This window comes from Suricata suricatta, chromosome 6, assembly GCF_006229205.1.
Source record: "Suricata suricatta isolate VVHF042 chromosome 6, meerkat_22Aug2017_6uvM2_HiC, whole genome shotgun sequence".
In the NCBI taxonomy this organism is placed as follows: domain Eukaryota; kingdom Metazoa; phylum Chordata; class Mammalia; order Carnivora; family Herpestidae; genus Suricata; species Suricata suricatta.
The window spans coordinates 18,973,325-18,991,463 of record NC_043705.1 but is presented as its reverse complement, the minus strand read 5'-3'; positions in this window follow the sequence as shown (position 1 = coordinate 18,991,463).

The window sequence follows — 18,139 nt, the reverse complement described above, 5'->3', positions numbered from 1 at the left end:
ATGGAGAGCTGATGCTGTATATTTCTTGAAGAGATTTGATTTTAATACAATATAGAGGATCAGTAAATCCAAGAGCTAGAAAGGACCTAAGCGGTCATATTGTGCATTTAATTTGTATTTTTCAGATGATGAAACTGAGGCTCGGAGAGGTAAAGTCATAGTTTACAGGACTCTGTTACAGGCTGGGAGAGGGCCTTGGAACTGGAATCCAGTCCCTCTGACCCAGTGGCTTTGAACTTTACCATGTTTACTATAGAATTAAGGAATACTGTTTAATGAAATAAACCTCAAGCCCAATAACTCATCATTCAACCATTTTTCAAGGAAATATACCAGAGGATCTGTATCAGAATTGACCTTGGAAACATCCAGTTTAACTTCCTAGTATTTCAGGAATCCCCTTAGAGCTCACGAGTAGAGAGTATATTAGAGTAACACCACCAGCAATAATGAAACAACCTGCAAACTTTAATGACTGAACAGAATTAGAGTTTACTTCTCATTTAACAATAGAAGTATGACTCATTGGTGACAATCTTCCACATGGTAACTCAGAAACCCAGACTCCTTTGATCTGATGGCCTCTCTACCGCAGGGTCACTTTTGTGCCAGAGGAGGATGAGGGAAAGAAGAACTAGAAAAGACATCTTAATCTTGGTCTTGAGAGAATACACCTTACCTCCTCTTACATTCCATTGGTTAGAACCTCATAGGCGTGCACCTGAGTGACTCAGTCTAGTAAGCGCCCAACCCTTGGTTTCAGCACAAGTCATGATCTTACGGTCTGTGGGTGGATTCAAGCCCCACGTCAGGCTCTGCGCTGGTAGTGAGGAACCTGCTTCGTATTCTCTCTCCCCCCCCGCCCCATCTTTTTCTGCCCCTCCCCCACTCTAAATAAATAAATAACTCTTCACATGGCCCCATCTAGTTGCAAGACAGGCTGGAAAATGTATCCATGTCTGGACAACAGCTTTGTGCATTATAGAAGTGGGAGTACAGGGGCGCCTGGATGGCACAGTCGGTTAAGCCTCCAACTTCGGCTCAGGTCAGGTCTCACATTCAGATCTCACATTCATGGGTTTGAGCCCCACGTCGGGCTCTGTGCTGACTGCTCAGAGCCTGGAGCCTGCTTCCAGTTCTGTGTCTCCTTCTCTCTCTGCCCCTCCCCATCTCATGCTCTGTCTCTCTCTGTATCAAAAATAAATAAAACATTAAAAAAATTTTTTTTAAGTTAAAATAAAAAAGTGGGAGTACAGATGCTTAGTGAGCCCTCCCTGAAGTGAAGGGTCTGTAGCAGGTGGTCCACAGTTGATGATAAATACAATTATGCTCAGAACGAATTGCTGCTCTTTCTAGCATGAAGTGGTTCTGATAGGATCATTTAGCCACCAAGTAGCGGGGTGATTTTCTCAAGGGGTGTACTGTGTGGAGAGCTCCATTGCTCTTCATTCCTGGCGGGTGGCCATGTGGCAGAAGCAGCAGCTAGATCAGCTTTGAGGGGAGGCAGCCCCTGCTGATGAACCAAGACCGTAAACCCCATGGCTGCCGCCACGGCTACTCTGTTCATAAGCCTATTGTGCAAGGGCTGGTGTGGCTGAGGACAGAAGCTACCTGGCATCTGCTGAGTGACTCTTCTTGTCTCTTGGTCATTACTGCCTTGTCTGAACTAGGCAAGATGTGCTGAACATAAGCTTTCACTTCTCACCTGCTCCCGCTGATTCATTCACATGCTTCTCCTCTAGACCTACTTCTTCATGATTTTCTTTTTTTTTTTAAGTTTTATTTGATTGTTTATTTATTTAGAGAGAGCATGGATTGGGGAGACCCAGAGAGAGGGAGAGAATCCCAAGAAGGCTTCGCACAGTCAGTGTAAAGCCCAATGCAGGGCTCAAACCCACAAACCACAAAATCATGACTGACTTGAGCTGAAACCAAGAGTCAGATGCTTAACCAACTGAGCCACCCAGATGCTCCTTCATGATTTTCTTTTGTTTCTATTAACTTTTTAAAATTTTTTCTCATGTTTTATTTATTTTTGAGTGACATAGAGAGACAGCATGAGCAGGGGATGGGCAGAGAGAGAGGGAGACACAGAATCCGAAGCAGGCTCCAGGCTCTGAGCTGTAGGCCCAGAGCCCGATGCGGGGCTTGAACCCACAAACTGTGAGATCATGACCTGGGCCAAAGCTGGACACTTAACCAACTAAGCCACCCAGGTGCCCCTCTATTAATTTTTTAAAATTTACATCCTAGTTAGCATATAGTGCAACAATGATTTCAAGAGTCAATTCCTTAATGCCCCTTACCCATTTAGCCCATCCCCCCTCCCGCAAACCCTCTAGTAACCCTCTGTTTGTTCTCCATATTTAAGAGTCTCTTATGTTTTTGTCCCCCTCCCTGTTTTTATATTCTTTTTGATTCCCTTCCCTTACGTTCATCTGTTTTGTATCTTAAAGTCGTCATATGAGTGAAGTCATATATTTGTCTTTCTCTGATTGATGAATTTCGCTTAGCAGATACCCTCTAGTTCCATCCACGTAGTTGCAAATGGCAAGATTTCATTCTTTTTGACTGCCGAGTAATACTCCATTGTATATAGATACCACATCTTTTTTATCCATTCATCTGTCAATGGACATTTGGGCTCTTTCCATGCTTTGGCTGTTGTTGATAGCACGGCTATAAATAAACACTGGGGAGCATGTGTCCCTTCGAAACAGCACACCTGCGTCCCTTGGCGAAATACCTCGTAGTGCAATTGCTGGGTTGCAGAGTAGTTCTATTTTTAATTTTTTGAGAAGCCTCCATACTGTTTTCCAGAGTGTCTGCACCAGTTTGTATTCCTTCATGACTTTCTAATCTTGCTCTTTGCTAGGCCACGACCTGACCAGTCAGGCCATTTGCCATGGCCTGTGAGTTTCTGCAGAACCTTTTGGGGGAGCCATTTTCTCTCCATACAAAGTGGGTAACCAGGAGTCCCAAAGTAGATACCCACGGGCAGAATTTGTTTCCACCCCCGTCTTTTGGCTCAGAGGGGCTGTAGTGCAGTAGCTGTCTATTTTCAACCTGTGTTCACATGCCAAGGTGAGGATTTGTCTTCCTCCATCCACCAGTCTTGGGGAAATTTCTGGAAGCTATGAGCTCAAGGAAAGGTCCATGGAAGAGAAGGGAGATGTATGTCAAACGAAGTACTTGTTGGTACAGCTTACTTACAAGCTGGGGACCTGCAGGAGCCCTGGCTCAAGACGCACTGTCCCTGTCTTACAGTGGAATGCTGCCAGCTCCGCAGCCTTCTGTCTGAACAAGCCGGGCGCACGGCGGGCAGCTCCCGCTGCGTAATCGCTTGCTGTCTCATAATTAAGTCTCCTCCAGGTCCCAACAGTGCGTCAGAAGCTCTTATGTGAATGGTGTGTAGTCCTCTGCTGCAGGGGCACGGCCTTGCCCAAGGAGCCTGTCACATTTGGGCATCCTGCGAATTTCACGCAGCATTTTTATTTACCAACCTAGTACCCTAGACTCCTTTGGGTTTTATGGCCCAAGCAGCAGTGTTTCCTATACTGTAACCCTGATCCACCACAGAGCCTTGAACTGGTGACCTTCCTCATGCCCAATCACTCGATCAGAGCAGGGTTTCCCAAATGTGATAAACACTGTTTCCAAAACGCTTGCACGTTCTGTGCCTTTTTTTAGGGGTAAGAGGCACAAGGTGCAATTTCTTATCCTTCGGCAGAGATGTCCTGGTAAGGCCCCAGAACACTGTACCCCTAAAAATGTTTACTTTGTGGGGGCGCCTGGGTGGCTCAGTCCGTTAAACAGCCAACTCTTGATTTTGGCTCAGGTTATGAACTCACAGTTCATGAATTCAAGCCCCGCATCAGTCCCTGGGCTGACAGTGTGGAGCCTGCTTGGGATTCTCCGTCTCTCTGCCCCTCCACTGCTCACTCTCACTCCCTCTCTCAAAATAAATAATCAAACTTTAAAAAAAGTTTCCTTTGTGGCAGACTTCTCCATCTTTTTAGTATTTATCTTCCGGAGTCTGAAGTGGGTTACATGATGATGGAGCATAGGAGCAGTGAAATTGGCCTGGGGCAAAGTTGCAGGTATAAACTATGATCCATTCCTTGTAAATGCAAACTCTTGGGGGCACCTGGGTGACTCAGGCAGTTAAGCATCCAGCTTCGGCTCAGGTCATGATCTCATGGTTCATGGGTTTGAGCCCCACGTCAGGCTCTGTGCTGGCAGCTAGCTCAGAGCCTGGAGCCTGTCTTCAGGTTCTGTGTCTCCCTCTCTCTCTGACCCTACATTGCTTGCACTGTCTCTCTCTGTCTCTCAAAAATAAATACAAAACATTAAAAAAATAAATTCACTCTTTCTGACCCACGTTCTTGAGGGACACAGAGAAGTATTTGCCATTATGGCTGCACACCACACACCAAGAGCTGTATCATCTGTTTTAGTAAAGGCACCACATTCAGTCAAGCAACTTTGCTGGGGGCGACTCTTTGCTTGAGCTTCTGGTGGTCCAAGTCATCGCCACAGTTCACTTAGTTTTCTGAATGGCAGTTATGTGGGACTATTGTTCCATATCCCTTAACTCCTTGAGGGTGCTGCTGACATGCACCATTTCACCTAAGATGTAGTGCTGTTTTCACATTATGGCAGTTCATTTGCTTGCTTTTTATTTTTAACTGTTTTAAGAAATCTTTTTTATGTTTATTTATTATTAAGACCGAGAGAAACAGAGCATGAGTAGGGGAGGGGCAGAGAGAGAGGGAGACAAAGAATTCGAAGCAGGCTCCAGGCTCTGAGCTGTCAACACAGAGCCCGACGTGGGACTCGAACCCATGAGCCAAGATCATGACCTGAACCCACCAACCTTGAGATCATGACCTGAGCTGAAGTCGGACGCTTAACTGACTGAGCCGCCCAAGCACCCCTGTTTTTAACTTTTGACTGTGAAATAACTTAAGACTCGGAAGTTTCAAAAAAATAAAAAAAAGCAGTCCTGTGTCCCAAGCCTCCCCTATTTTCCCCAAACATGTTAAATGCCAGAGTCATTGCACGATTGAACCATTCTCTTCTACCTGTATTTTGTCCCAGGAGCTACAGGTAGAAATCTTAGCAAACGCCCCGGTCCTCCTAGTCAAAAGCTAATGGTTTTACCCACTGACAATGATGGGGTTTCACACTGCCATCTAGTGGTTGATTTATCCAATCCCAAATTCTAGATCTACTACACTTCACGGGACCGCCTCTGCACCAACGATCTTAGATTATGTTCCCGGTGAACAGAGCCCCGGGTGGGAATTCCCCTTAGGCGATCTTTTTTACTGTTGTTGTTGTTTGTTTTTTAAAATTTTTTATTTTTGAGAGAAAGAGACACACACAGCATGAGCAGGGAAGGGTCAGAGAGAGAGGGAGGCAAAGCATCTGAAGACAGGCTCCAGGCTCTGAGCTGTCAGCACAGAGCCCAATGCGGGGGCCTGAACCCACGAACTGTGAGATCATGACCTGAGCCGAAGTGGGGCGCTGAGCCACCCAGGCACCCCCCGCTTCCGTGATTTTAAGGAGAGTGGGAAAAGGAGCAGACAGCAGGGGATGAAGCTTGGCAATTATACGGCCTTAGAAAGGAGTCTAGTCTCAGCCTGATCCCATGGGACGCCCTGAGTCATGAATTGCACCAAGAAGCTGTCCCACCCAGAGGGCAGGAGGCTGCTGTATCCATTCACCACTTAGTCTTTGGCCTCATCACTCCCCTGGGTAGGAGGGCATAATCTTCCGCCGTTGTTCCAGGACCACCACCAGGTGAGGAGGCTCTGGTCAGCCAGGGGCAACCTGTCATCAAAGAACAAAGCCTTGAGCAGCCAACACGCACAGCATCTGGCGGATCAACACGCAGCCTGTTAACGGAGAGACAGCAGGTCACCCAACAGCATCCACTGTACTTCCCTAACAAGAGGATAGTCACTTTATGGGGCGCCTGGGTGGCCCAGTCGGTTAAGTGTCCAATTCTTTGTTTCGGCTCAGATCATGAGCTCATGGTTTCATAAGTTTGAGCCCCAGATCAGGTTCCATGCTGACAGTGTGGAGCCTGCTTGGGACTTCCACCCCCTCACCCCCTCTCTACCTCTCACTCATACTGTTTCTGTCTCTCTAAAAATTAAACTTAAAAAAAAAAAAGAAGAGGATTGTGACTTTAAAAACTGAATAATGAGAAGGGGTGAGCCATGTGGAGCCCTTGGGAAGAGCACCCCAGGTAGTTCTGGGATGGGGACCACGTTGGCATGGTTGCAGTACAGAAAGAAGCCCCGTGAGAGCAGAATGCGGTGACAGACGGAGGGAAGGGAGCGCCTGCACCCGGACATCTACCAGAGCAGCTGGACAAAGGTTTTTTACTCTGATTACCACTTCCTTGAGATTCTTTATATCGATGCCGCTTGGTGATAACATTATTTGTTTTCTAATAAATAACTCACTCCATGAATTACTTCTTTGTAGTAATTGGAGAAATGACAGCTGAGTGATTCTCAATAAGGAAATCAGAGCTAGTGACATGGTCAGAAAGATTTTTCCTGCTTTCATTAAAACGCACGCTCACACATCAGCTCAGACTTTGTTTCCAATGCATCACATTTTAGCTATCGCCCCTTCATGAATTTTCATAAGGTAACAAAGCAGGTCTGATCTTGACCTTGGGTGCCTTATCTATTCCTTCCTAATTAAGCTGTACTTAAAGGAACCGTCTTTGAAAGGGAAAACAGATTAGTCACACTAAACAGCTTTTTAAAATTGTTTCACCATTAAAAAAAAAAGCACTTTCTGCTACTTCCTGTACCACACATTGATTTTTTTCCCTCCCTGTATTAGCGTCCGTTTTTTAGTTTTACAACTTTACTAGGAGGTTAAAGTGGCTCTCTCTAATACTGCCTTACTGACCTCGTTTATAAAGGTAACTACCAAGTGCAACTAAACTCTTCCTGTACTTGTCAATCCTGTCTCGACATGCACAGGCCTCTTTTGTGCACATGACTCACACTAATATAAACACACACTAATAATTCACACTAACATAAACGAGAGGGAGCCCTCTATTCTCCATGCACAATGCTTTGATCCTAATCTGGGTCTTCTCACCCGGATGTATTTCCAAACAAATGTCCTTGTTTCTTAATCTCCAATCCATCCTTTGAACTATCGACAGATTAATTTTTCTGAAACCCCATTTTGACCATTAACATAGCTCTCCAGAGTAATCTATTTCGATCACTTGTTTGAGAATTTAAAGTCCTCAATAAGTTGAATCCCTTTTTCTAAGATCACCTTCTTTTATTCCCCAACAGAAAACCCCTGCTCTGCCTAGGATATTCTCACCATCCTACAAACACAACAGCTTTTTCCTTCCCTGTTGCCTCTGTTCCTATTTTCCCACATGTAGAAGCTTCTCTCCAGTTCTTATCTGCTAGCATCTCACCCATGATTCAAACCCTCTGCATCTCCTGTGAGCAGAAAGAGTTAGAGGTGCCCAGAAAAAGAAGCTTTCTTGCAATAAGACAAGTCACTTTAGGGGTGCCTGGGGGGCTCAGTCAGTTAAGTGTCCAACTTCGGCTCAGGTCATGATCTCACAGTTTATGGGCTCAGGCTCCATGTCAGGCTGTGTGCTGACAGCTCAGGGCCTAGAGCCTGCTTTGGATTCTGTGTCTCCCCCCTCTCTGCCCCTCCTCTGTCTCTCTTTCTCTCAAAATAATAAGCATTAAAAATTTTTTTTTTAAAGAAATGAAAAGTCATTTTAGGCTGCCAGCTATTTTGTGAAAGAATGTAAAAACCATGACCTTGACCTGGACTCAGGCACCTTAGGATGACTTTTGCCCCAATTCCATGCTGCATTCCCCATTGTGCAAGTTCCTTCATAAATATGTATGTGCCCTTAGCTTAAAACATTCCCATTTGTGTTGTTTGGGGAGCTGCTGCTCTGGGACAGATCTCTGGCCTTCTCCTTTACTTGCTGGTGAACCAAAATCCTTCCTTTTCCTATTCTTTGCTGAGGTTCTGTCTTTCGGCTCTACACCCACCAAGAGGCAGACCCAATTTTGGGTTACATTCCTGGAATTTGTCCTGATTTCTTTCACTCTCTAAAGGTTCTCTCTGCTCTGAAAGGTAGCACAAGTCAAGGACTGGTCACATGGCAATCAGGATAAAACGCACATGCAATTGCTTGGGAAGATTCCAGGGCAACCCTGATCTTTGTCTTCCAATATCAGGATGGCAATGAGCCTTGCTGTGTTTGCAAATAATTATTTGAACTCCCCAGGAAGACCAAAAGGATGAATAACTTTGTTATTCCTAGCAAAAAGAGAACAGAATGGTCACAACATATTGGTGGGGAAATCATGCATGTCCTTGGTGACCCCACAGCAAGAAGACTCTTGGAAGCTGATGTCAACTGTCCCTGGACTTCACACCATGTGCCTTTGCCCTTCGCTGATGTTGGTTGCTACTACCCTTCTGTTGTAGTAAATCACAGCCATGAGTATAACTATACGCTGAGTTTTGTGAGTTGTCCTAATGAAGTCCTGAACTTGTAAGTGGTCTGGGGACTCTCCGACATGCAAGTCAAAGGACAGTTACTGGAAGAACAGATAAACAGATTATGGTAGATCCTTCTGCTGGAACACTAGTCAGCAGTAAAGAGCAATAAACTACTGATACATGCAACACATTGGATGGATCTCAATGGCATTATACTTAGAAAAGCCAAGGTCAAAGGGTTTCATACTGCAGGATTCTATTACTATGACACTCATGAAGTGACAAAATTATAGTATTAGGACACAGATCAGTAGTAGTAGCTCCAGGGGAAAGATGTGACCATCAATAGGTAATACGCGAGTTTCTTTGTGGCAATGGAATTGTTCTGCATGCCAATGGTCATTAGGGTGAATTGAATCTATACTTTGGATAAAATGTCACAGAACTATAGGGTGTCTGGGTGGCTCAGTCGGTTAAGCATCTAACTTCGGCTCAGGTCATGATCTACAGCTGCGATTTGGAGTCCCATTTCAGGCTCTGTGCTGACAGCTGATTTTAACAAAATCAATTTCCTGGTCTTGACCAACTATGGTTATGTAAGATTTATCATTGCGGAAGCTGAGTAAAGCATGGGAACTCTCTGTGCGACTTTTACAAATTCTTGTGAGTCTTGGTAATGTCAAAATATAAATGTATTAACAGAAAAGAGAGAGAGCGTGTGTGTGTGCGCGCACATGCACAGGCGCATGATTTGCCATAGGAGACAAGAAGTTCGTAGGGAATAAGGAGCATTCTTTTTCCTCACGCTGCCAGAGAGCAGAGAAGACTACCTTTTGTTTCATACCTGTTTGTCTTTGGTCCATTAAAAAAAATAAATTGCTAATTAAGGGTAGCAGAATATGCCATCCCCAGATGTTACTTTGGCATAAGAGTTATTTTGAGTTAAGGACAACTGAGAAGAAAAAAAAAAGGACAACTGAGAAAATGCAGATACAAGAAAAGTTCTCTGCCTTTTCACTACTTGTGTAAAACAGGAAATCCATTTGTTGTTTTTTTAAAAGGTTTATTTATTTTGGGGGGAGAGAGAGAAGGAATCCCATGCAGGATTCCATGCTTTCAGTGTGGAGGCCCATCAGGCTGGACCCATAAACCATGACATAATGCCTGAGCCAAAACCAAGAGTCAGACACTTAGCCAACTGAACCACCCAGGCGCTGCAGGAAATTCACTTGTCAAGGTGTCTCCACCTTCCATGTCATGGTTATATAAGGAAAACAGAAGTTAATCATCAGACACAACTCTACACCCTTAGCAGCCCAGAGAAATCTATACAACAAATCTTATTTTTTTTTTTTTAATTTTTTAGTGGCACCTGGGTGGCTCAGTTGGTTAGGTGTTTGGGTTCTGCGTTGGGCTCTGTGCTGACAGTTCAGAGCCTGGAGACTGCTTTGGATTCTGTGTCTCCCTCTCCCTCTCTCCCCTCCCCGACTCATGCTCAGTCTCTCTCTCAAAAATAAATAAACATTTAAAAAATTTTTTTTAATCTTTCCATTTGCAACTACCTGGATGGACCTAGAGGGTATCTGCTAAGTGATTTTCATCAGTCAGAGAAAGACAAATATATGACTTCACTCATATGAGGACTTTAAGATACAAAACAGATGAACATAAGGGAAGGGAAGCAAAAAGAATATAAAAACAGGGAGGGGGACAAAAACATAAGAGACTCTTAAATATAGGAACAAACAGGGTTACTGGAGGGGTTGTGGGGGGGATGGGTTAAATGGGTAAGGGGCATTAAGGAACCGACTCTTGAAATCATTGTTGCACTGTATATGCTAACTAACTTGGATGTAAATTTTAAAAAATTAAAAAAAGAGATGAGCTATCAAACCAAAACAATTTTTTAAAGAAAAAGTCCTCTTTTCCACTAGAGTTAAGAAGTCCAGAGTCCACTGTTAACCCAGACAAATCATTTACAATGAACTTACATCTTTATCATGGAAATCGTGATGTAATACTAACTTCTGGCAATGCTGGAGGCAAAGTTATATTATGCGCAACCACACATTCTTCCAAGGTTACTTTCCTGCAAGGTAAAATACTGTTCAGCAACGGTTTTTGGAAAGATAACGGTGAATACTGTATCAAGATTAGTTGACTCTCTTAAAAATTATGTTGTTAGACCATTCAATAGTAAAGAACTGTCAAGGCACCCAATATGTATGTAAAATTTAAAAATCAGAATATTCCTTTCCTGCAGGTTGTTATGGGAATCTGAGGAACATCCACGGTGAATCCACTCCATTCTGGCCCCACAACTGACATGAAATTTCATAATTGAGAATTTAGTGGATGAGATGAAGCAGGAAAACCAACATTCCAAGAAATAGCAAAATAAAATGTATTGCACAAAAGCACATACTTTGAATACTTTGGGGGGTTGTCAGGGGTTGGGTGTTTAGACCCAGGTGTGGTGCAAAGCTCTCCAAAGATCCCAGGGGCCCTTGCCAATTCCTCCTCATGTCTTTCACTTCAGCCATTCAATAGACATTCGTTGAAAGACTGCTCTGTGCCAAGCACCGAAGTCAAAGCAAGCGGAAATACCAGGAGGATTAAGGAATGGTCTCAGTCCTTCGGAAGATTTACACAGGCAGAATAGCAATATAAAGTGCCATGCCAGCCCAGAGAAGGGGAGAATTACTTCCAACAGGACAGATGGAAGACTGGAGGCTTCGTGGACAACACAGGGTTGAGCTGTATGTTAAATGCATCAATCAGTACATGGTTACAGTAGACATGTCGAGGTGGGGGAAACGAAGCTAAACCGAGGACAAAGCACAGGCCATGCCCAGTGACTGTGGAGGGAAGTGATCTCCAAGAGAGGACAGTGAGGGCCATCTGGGTGGCTCAGTAGGCTAAGTGTCTGCTTTTGCCTCAGATCATGATCTCATAGCTTGAGGTCCAAGTGTCAGGCTCTGTGCTGAAAGCTCAGAGTTTGGAGCCTGTTTTTGATTCCGTGTCTTTGTCTCTTTCTGCGCCTCTCCCACTCGCTCTCTGGGCAGAGAGCAGATCAGGAGAGTGTAAGTGAGTTGGGGCAGGGGGGAGAGTTGCTCTTACAGGGAATGAGAGGGCGTAGCTGTGTCTACACCGCTGTCCACCTCCAACGACAGATGTGATTGAACGGTTTTGTCAGGGAAGGGAGCACAAAAAGTCCAGAGTGATTTCTCATACCCATAAAATAGAATATGGGGTATTATTAACTGATGGCATTTACCAATATTAGATAATTTTAGGAATAGGCAAGTCTGGAGAAAAAAGTAGGTCTGAAAAGAAGAAAAAAGTGGGGAAGATGAGTTCATCTAATGAATTTGAGACTCTTGGTGAGTCAATTGTTTGAAACATGCAGCTTGGTCAAGAAATTCCAGCCTAGCCTGTCAAAGAGATTAGGGATGTGAATTTTTTGTTTTCTCTTAGGCAGGAATATTTGGAGCCAAAATGGCAGAGAAAAAATGTTCCTCTTCTAGGGGTGCCTGGGTGGCTCGGTTTGGTAAGTGTTGGACTTCGGCTCAGGTCATGATCTGATGCTCGGTGAGTTCGAGCCCCACTTCCAGCACTGAGATGATAATGCAGGACCCACTTCGGATTTTCTCTCTCCCTCTCTACCCCTCCGCCACTCATTCATGCACACTCACACATGCATGTACACATTCTCTCTCTTAAAATAAACTTTACTATTTTTTTAAGAGTTTTAATTTATTTTTGACAGAGAGAGGGAGAGTGAGTGTGAGCTGGAAAGGGGCAGAGAGAGAGGGAGACACAGAATCCGAAGCAGACTCCAGGCTCTGAGATGTCAGCACAGAGCCCGACGCGGGGCTCAAACTCACGAACCATGAGATCATAACCTGAGCTAGAGTCAGACACTTAACAGACTGAGCCACCCAGGTGCCCCTCTCTTAAAATAAACTTTAAAAGAAAGAAAGAAAAGTGTTCCTCTTCTCATTTTCAAGGACCTCCTATTTTCAGAATTCACTATATTCTTCCTCTCCCAAGAAGCTACTTTCCAACTAAGTGAGCCATGGTCTGGCTAAAATTCAACTGATTACCTAACGCATATGACCATCCACAGCTCTAAGAATAATACATACGTTGTATTAAGCGTCATGCCAAGCACTTTACATGTGATGTAATAGACTATACACAACCCTCTGAATTAGCTGTCACCCCATTTTCCAGATGGGGAAGTGAAGGAGAGGCATTGGGGATATGAAGCTTGCTTTGATCCACATAGTAAATGGAGTCAGAATTTGACCCAGGTCAGCCTAACTCTCAAGCCCATACTCTCTGACAGTTTTTAATTTGTCCCTAGAAAAGATACGTTTTCCTGTTTAAACGCATTCCTCCTTGTTTTCTCTTTTTCTACTTTCAATTTTGTACACATCAGATGACATTCGTCTGTGACTCTGTAAAGTGCTAGGTACGAATGGGGGTAGTCCTAAGGGTTGAAGCTCCCCTTTGCTGATAAAATACTGTTTGAAAGTTTGTTAGTTACAGAGGCACTGGAAAACTTTTCTGTCAAACTTCTATAACATTGGGGCGCCTGGGTGGCTCAGTCAGTTAAGCCTCCGACTTCGGCTCAGGTCAGATCTCACGGTTCGTGGGTTCGAGGCCCGCGTCATGCTTTGTGCTGACCGCTAGCTCAGAGCCTGGAGCCTGCTTCCAGTTCTGTCTCCTTCTCTCTCTATCCTACCCCTCTCATGCTCTGTCTCTCTCTGTATCAAAAATAAATAAAAAACATTAAAAAACTTCTATAACATCATATCTTCAAAAAACTGCAAAAAAACTGCCCAGGTAAAGGCAGTTTTTCCTAATTAAATAAGCATTTTTTAAGAAACTGTTTTTGGGGAGCACCTGGGTGGCTCAGTCGGTTAAGCATCTAGCTCTTGATTTTGGCTCCGGTCATGATCTCATGGTTTTGAGTTCCAGCCCCACATTGGGCTCTGTGTTTGCAGAACAGAGCTTGCTTCAGATCAGGTGAGATCCTCTGTGCCCGTCTCCTTCTGACCCTCCCCTACGCATGCTCTCTCCCTCTCTCTTTCTCTTTCTCAAAAATAAAAACTTTGAACATAAAATTAAATTGAATTAAAAAAAATATTTTTTTTCCTGAGTAATGCAACAGAGACCTCTTCTGGTCAAAAAGCAGAAGTCAGGCTGAGAACCAACGTGGAAAAGGTTAGGGTGGAAAGAAGCAGCAAAGGAGACGATGGAATATGAAGTAGGTTTCGTAAAAGAGTTGACATTGGCGTTATATGAGGAATTCTGAAAAGTAGAGAAGGGACAGGTGATCCCCCACATGGGGAGGGGTGTGTACAAGAACCAAATTTTTACTTCTTTTCTGATGATAAAATGTGCATTTATAGTAACTTTTACTTTTTATTTAAAAAATTTTATGTCTTTATTATTTTATTTTGAGAGACAGAGAGTGAGCGGGACAGGGGCAGAGAGAGAGGGAAACACAGAATCCGAAGCAGGCTCCAGGCTCTGAGTTGTCAGTTGTCAGCACAGAGCCTGATGCAGGGCTCAAATCCATGGATTGTGAGAACATGACCTGAGCCAAAGTCAGACGCTTAACTGACTGAGCCACCCAGGCGCCCCTATAGCAGATAACTTTTTAAAGGTTCAAGGATGTAAATAAGAATCTTTCATAACTCTGCCACCCAGAAATTACCTTATACACATTTTGATGCACTGGCTTCCAGCATTGCTTTCTGGTGACATACATTCTCTTCAGTCCACAAAACTGGGTAAATCCGGACTTTTCCTCAAGTGTTTAAACACCTATTTTTTCATATTCTTTTTTTTTTAATGTTTATTTATTTGAGAGAGATAGAACATGAGCAGGGGAGGGACAGAGAGAGAGGGAGACACAGAATTCAAAGCAGATTCCTGGCTCTGGGCTGTCAGCACAGAGCCCAGTGCAGGGCCAGAACCCACAAACTGTGAGATCATGACCTGAGCTGAAGTTGGATGCTTAACCCCCTGAGCCCCCAGGGGCCCCTTAGTGAACACTTTTATACTGGTCTCTATACTCCAGGGCCCCCAGTCAATGCACTGAGAAGCACACAGCATGGTGAGGGGAGGGCTGGCTGCATTCCGGGTGCCGCCCATCTTCTCTGCCAGACTCTCCAGTGCCAGACCTGTTCCTGGTGCTCTCCGTGCCAGGAAGCTAGCTAGCAAAGGTCAGGTACGATCACCAAAGTTCTCACTGCATGAAAAGCACACCAATTGGCATTTTTCACGTTGGAAATCCCAGAGATTTCCAGGCCCAAGATGGAGCTTCTTCTGTCCAGGATGTCATGTCAGCACATGGAAATGCTCTGCCTGGTCAGAAATATCCAGCCAGTCCTCAACGCCAAGCCAATCATGGATTAGATACTTACTTACTTCCTTGTTTCTTGCTCTTTTTTTTTTTTTTTTTTTTTTTTTGAGAGACAGAGAGAGACAGCCGAGCAGGGGAGGGTCAGAGAGATAAGGAGACACAGAATCCAAAGACAGGCTCCAGGCTCTGAGCTAGCTGTCAGCACAGAGCCTGATGTAGGGCTCGAACCCACGAACCGTGAGATCGTGACCTGAGCCGAAGTCGGACACCTAACCAACTGAGACACCCAGGCGCCCCTTTCTTTTTTTTTCTTCTAATATTTATTTTTGAGAGAGAGATCACAAGCAGGGGAGGGGCAGAGAAAGGGAGACACAGAATCCAAAGCAGACTCCAGGCTCCAAACAGAGCCCAATGCAGGCCTCAAACTCACAAACTGTGTGATCATGACCCGAGCTGAAGTTGGATGCTTAACTGACTGAGCCACACAGGCGCCCCTCTTGTTTCTTATTCTTTATCCTGTACAACTCTCTTGCCTTCTGCCTCATTCTGTAGTTCTCAGGGAAGGCAGTCCACTGAAAGTGTTTTTTGTATCACCTAAATTGTCTTCTTTAATAATCTGATAACTCCCTGTGTGTGTACTTTATTTGTACTTTAGGGATCTTTACATTGATGCTAAATGGACATCTATATTCCTTTCTATAATGATTTCCTTCACATAGTAATCAAATATGAACACTGGCTGGATGAAGCAGAGTTTAGACCCACTATGATCTTTTCTCTTTAAAAAAAATTGAGGTAAGGGACACCTGGCTGGCTCATTTGGCATGACATGCAACTTTTGAACTCAGGGTTGTGGGTTCGAGCCCAACATTGTGTGTAGATATTACTGAAAAAGAAAATCTTGGGATGCCTGGTGGCTCAGTCAGTCTGACTCTTGATTTCTGCTTAGGTCATGATCTCATGGTTCTTGGGACTGAGCCATGCTGTTAGCTTGGAGCCCGCCTGGGATTTTCTCTCCCTCTCTCTGCCCCGCTCCTGCTTATTTTCTCTCTCTGTCTAAATGAAAAGTAAGTAGGGATTCCTGGGTGGCTCAGTCAGTTGTGTCCAACTTCAGCTCAAGTCATGATCTCATGGTTCATGGGTTCAAGCCCCATGTTGGGCTCTCTGCTGTCAGCGCTGAGCCCACTTTAGATCCTCTGTCCCTTCTCTCTCTGCCCCTCCGCTGCTCACGCTATCAAAAATAAATTAAACCATTAAAAAATAAAAATAAAAACATATTTAAAATGAACAAATAACCTTTAAACAATAAAATAAAAATAAAATCTTGGGAAAAAATTGTGGTAAAATGTACAATTCAGTGGCAGTCAGTACCTTCACCTTGTTGTACAACCAACCACCTCCAGAACTTTTCACATTGTCAAAGTGAAATTCTGTATCCATTAGATAGATTTTGCTTTTTTGAGAGAGAGAGAGAGAATACAGGAAGAGGAGAGAGGGAATCCCAAGCAGGCTCCATACTGTCAGCGTGGAGCCTGATGTGGGGCTCGAACTCACCAATCAAGACATGATGACCTGAGCTAAAATCAAGAGTCAGCTGCCTAACTGACTGAGCCACCCAGGCATCCCAATTCTCTCTTTAAAAAAAAATTTTTTTTTACATTTATTTATTTTTGAGTTACAGGTGAGACAGAGAGTGAGTGGGGGAGAGGCAGAGAGAGAGGTGGACACAGAATCCAAAGCAGGTGCCAGGCTCTGAGCTAGCTGTCAGCACACAGCCTGATGCGGGGTTCGAACCCACAAACTGTGAGATCATGACCTGAGTCGAAGTCAGATGCTTAAATGACTGAGCCACCCCGGTGCCCCATTCTCTCTTTTTTTAAAGACTTAAAATTTTTTTAATGTTTATTTATTTTTGAGAGAGAGAGAAAGTGTGAGGAGGAGAGGGGCAGAGAGAAAAAGAGAAAGAGAGAGAGGTACAGAATCAAAAGCAGGTTCCAGGCTCTGAGATGTCAGTACAGACCTGACATCGGGCTGGAATTCACAAACCATGAGATCGTGACCTGAGCCGAAGCCGGATGACACATAACTGAGCCACCCAAGTGCCCCTTAAAGACTCTTTAAAGTTATCTCTACACCCAATGTGGAGCTCAAACACACAGCCCCGAGATTGAGAGTTGAAAGCTCTAGGGACTAAGCCAGCCAGGTGCCCCTCTGCATCCACTCAGAGGTGGAAATGCTGGAGCACGAGGTAACTCTTCTATGTTTAATTGCCCGAGAAACCACTACCCTGTCTTCCAGAGCGGTGTATCATTTGCATATGGTCATTTTTAGGTTTTTAGATCATGTTTCTCCATTCTTTGCTATAGGAAGTTGATACTTAAGATACGCTGAACCAGTACAAAATCGTGTGGCGTGTCAGAGAGGTGTTTGCCAAACGCTTCCAAGTACCATGTTGATTAGTTACCAGGATCCAGAGCCTTGGTGGGGGGGAGTGTATTGGTGAGGTGGGGCAGGAAGATGGCATTGGGCAGCCAGAAAAGTAGCAGAAACAATTCCACATCCTGCCACTCTGTTTCAGTTTGGCTCATCTGAGGCTGAGTTTTGGAGGGAACGAACGGCTAAGAGGTGAGGAGAAGACAAAGAGGAGCATGGTGAGGATAGACGGTTGGGTCCATCTGCGGGTTCTTAACCATTTGGCGAGAAATTAATTTCAGTGAGGATTTGCCTTGCTCCCAATTTTATCTTAGGTATTCTCAGAGCCTATCTCTTTCAAAGTCTTGTAATGTAGAGAGGCACCTGGGTGGGTCAGAAGATCCGACTTCAGCTCAGGTCATGATCTCACAGTTCGTGAGTTCAAGCCCCACATTGGGCCCTGCTCTCAGCACACAGCCTGCTTGGGATCCTCTGTCCCCCGCTCTCTTTCTGCCCCTCCCCCATTCACATGCTCTCTTTCTTTCTCAAAAGTAAATAAACATTAAAAAAAAGCGTTTAGAATGTATAAAGGGCACAACTGACGTATAGCCTTTAAACAAATGGAAGCTGTAGGTGAAATACAATTGTAATTGTACAATGAATGGCCTTCAACATTTATGGGGAGAGAAAGAGACAGAGATGGAAACTCTTCGGCACTTTATTCTTCTTTCATCAGACCAGGCGCCTCCGGAAGCCGTGGGAAATCACAGTGCTTTGGTATTTGGAGAGCGGTGAATGTAAAGGCATATCTGCAATTTTTAT